A 2970-nucleotide genomic window follows, 5' to 3' on the forward strand; every position below is an offset into this window, starting at 1 on the left:
AGTGTAGTGCAGTCTCCAACTGTATATTCTGAACAAAGGATAATATGTTTAACACAATAGGGCAACTCAGACTATCCCTCAGGAAACAGTGATTTCAAATTAATCAAATTATTATCATTTCTGACGTTTTATAAGACAAGTGGGATTGACTATAAAATCACAAGCCCAGGAGTGGGCAACGTTATTCATACCCACCTTATAGATTTAGAAAGTAACCAGACATGTGACTACAAGAAACTTTTTACATCTTCCTTGGCTGAAGAACATGTACTAACTGGCTGGAGACCTCTACAGATTGGATCATGTGTTTGCTCCCCCTGCAAGACTGTAGAGATATTTATATGATGACTTGTATCTTTCTTTTCACTATTCTGTTATGGATCATATTATGTCACTTCGGCACTTACTGGTAATGCCTCACTGCTGGTGCTGCTGTAATTACATTATTTCGTTGCATTAAGACATTGACACCTTCGCATCTGCAAACCCACACTGTGATACTGGAACACTGACATGTTGAGGTACCATACCTCATTGTATTGAGAGCCATTTTGTTTAATCTTTGCTTATTGGAGTCCGAAAGTGAATCATATAGTTAAGGACTTGATATTAATGGTATATTTCAGCTGATGCAGTCTTATGGATAAGTAGAGTCTCTAGCGTCATCGTCATTTCCGGTTGTGATTCAGAAGATTTTTTTTTTATTTTTTTTTTTTGTTATCGTTTAGACACGCAACAAAAGTGCCTCCACAGCTAGTGACCCACTGCTGTTGCAAGTGCGAACTCCTGGTTTTTAGTGGTGCAACTTAAGAGATGAAACTTTAGTCATGCCACAAAAAGTTCAACTTGGTTGTACTTTGTTGCGCCACTTTCCTTCCACCATTAATCCCTGGTGAAAGTATTTCGAAAACCGGGGATTCTGTCGCAATTATCATGGAGCAATTGCTGCTGTGCTCCATTCGATTTCATTGTGTTTTCATTTTATTACTGAAAAAAGTGAAAACAGTGGCCGCAGGCACATTAGCAGCTTCTGGAACTACCAGCACAGCAACCTGTGTTTGAATTTCTATAGCAATTTGTCTGTTTGTATGTCTGTGTGTGTGTGATATTTACAAACCAATGACGAATCCCAAAATCTTAAAAAAATTTCCATTAATAAACAAATAAACTTAATGTAACTAACCAAAAAAGTGAGTCGTATAAACTTCATGATTCGTGAGACAAAGCATTGTATAAATTTTGGATTATATGCAGGAAATAGTGCCCAAGTGTAACGTGGCAGCTATTAAACTGAAAATTAGTTATTCGAAATGCCTTTACCAATGAACACAGTAAAATTCTAAAAATCAAAAACCGTGTCTGTAGATGATATTTACATACCAGGTGTTGGTTAGTTTGAAATTGCAGACAGCACTTTCGTCTCCGACTGCTATTTCTTGTATAAGTATGTTTGTGGCCCATGACTTACCCCTATGTGCAACCTATTTAAGGATCCAGCATTTGTGTTTCGTCTTCCGTGTACTTAACTCTTGTCACAGCTTTAATGCCATAGCCTGCACTTTAACATTCATCCCCACCCAAATGATTTCAGTTAACGGCATATTAAAAGCTGAGTAACTACGTAGAATTTGCGACGTCCTGTTTGAATGCCAGCTCATGATTCCACTACAGAAAGCCACAAGCTGAGGCGCCATATTAGTTGTGTGTGTGAACCCTGCTTTGCGCGTATTATGATGGCACTTTGTGACTGCAAGGCCTACGAAATCGAATTTTCGTAGGGATTTTGCTTATGTTAGAATAAATATTTATGTTACTGAGTTCTTCAAACAATTTAGATGCGGCAGAATTTAATTAGTACTTGCAAAGTGTGAGATATCTCACAATATATGCTAAGTCGTTTTTCCAAATATCAACTCTAACATTGTCTTTGGAACTTGTGACTAAGAACTTGCTAGGGGCAGAAAATCTTGGTGTCGATTGGTTGCGATCGGCTGGATTCAAATCTGCAGCTCGTAGCACTTCCAGGTGGCAGACGCCAGAAAATGAAAGGTTATATTCACAAAGGAGAAGGGGGTGTTTCATTTATTCCCCTGCAGTTCAATTGTACGGTAACTGCCTAGGTCGCTTATGTAGTTTTTATGACCTAGTTTATGGTAATGAAAGACATTACAAAAAATTTCTTCGAAAATTTATCTCAAAATTACCTACAAGTAATTTTTTAATTTTTTACAAGAAAAGTGCACCAGTTCTTATTATCTTAACTGACTAATACTACACGTTTCTGGTTGCAGAGGCCTACACAGATAGATTGGTCTGAATCCGGTGTTTCTCGCCAATGGCTGTACTAACGTCATGGTCACTAGTTTTCTTCTTTGATAGAGCTGAATTATATCCTTAAGTAGTGGAAATTTATGTGGTTCTCTCGGGTATTTCGTATCCAACTGACGCAGTCTACGAGTAGCTTCGTATTTGCATGTAATGTTCCTTACAGAACATTGAATCTGCCAATGACACAAAGACTGGAGGTGCTGAACGTATTGCAATGGAGTGGGGAATCGGAAACAGCTGGCAGTCTTTGTGATATAAGCTATTTAGCTTAATGTGTCTATTATTAGAGTAATATCTATAAAATTTTCATGCTAAAGATGTTTCGGATGAAGAAATTGCCACTGAAGTGCGAACTGTGTTGCAGGAAACCTTGCCACTAGGGCTGCATATGTGATATATATATATATATATATATATATATATATATATATATATATATATATATATATATATATAAGATCAATACAATGCTATGGACTACAAATATCTACATTAATACAACGTTACATGTACAACTAGTACACTTTAATAAACAAATAATTGACATAAATTGTTTATTACTTCAACATTATAAAAATTCTGTTTCATTCTGAGAGGTATTCATTTACAGAGTAGAAACTGTGGTCCATCAGAAATGACATC

The 2970-nt window shown here is 36.6% G+C and overlaps 1 long non-coding RNA gene across 1 annotated transcript; it reads left to right on the top strand.

The window, feature by feature from the left end:
- The first annotated feature begins 1941 nt into the window (after positions 1-1941).
- On the top strand, positions 1942-2663 carry LOC126457499 (uncharacterized). Its single transcript, XR_007585479.1, has 2 exons — positions 1942-2108; positions 2292-2663. It is a non-coding gene; the product is annotated as an uncharacterized LOC126457499 (long non-coding RNA).
- Positions 2664-2970: the final 307 nt, after the last annotated feature.

This window comes from Schistocerca serialis, chromosome 2 (assembly GCF_023864345.2).
Source record: "Schistocerca serialis cubense isolate TAMUIC-IGC-003099 chromosome 2, iqSchSeri2.2, whole genome shotgun sequence".
Taxonomy (NCBI): domain Eukaryota; kingdom Metazoa; phylum Arthropoda; class Insecta; order Orthoptera; family Acrididae; genus Schistocerca; species Schistocerca serialis.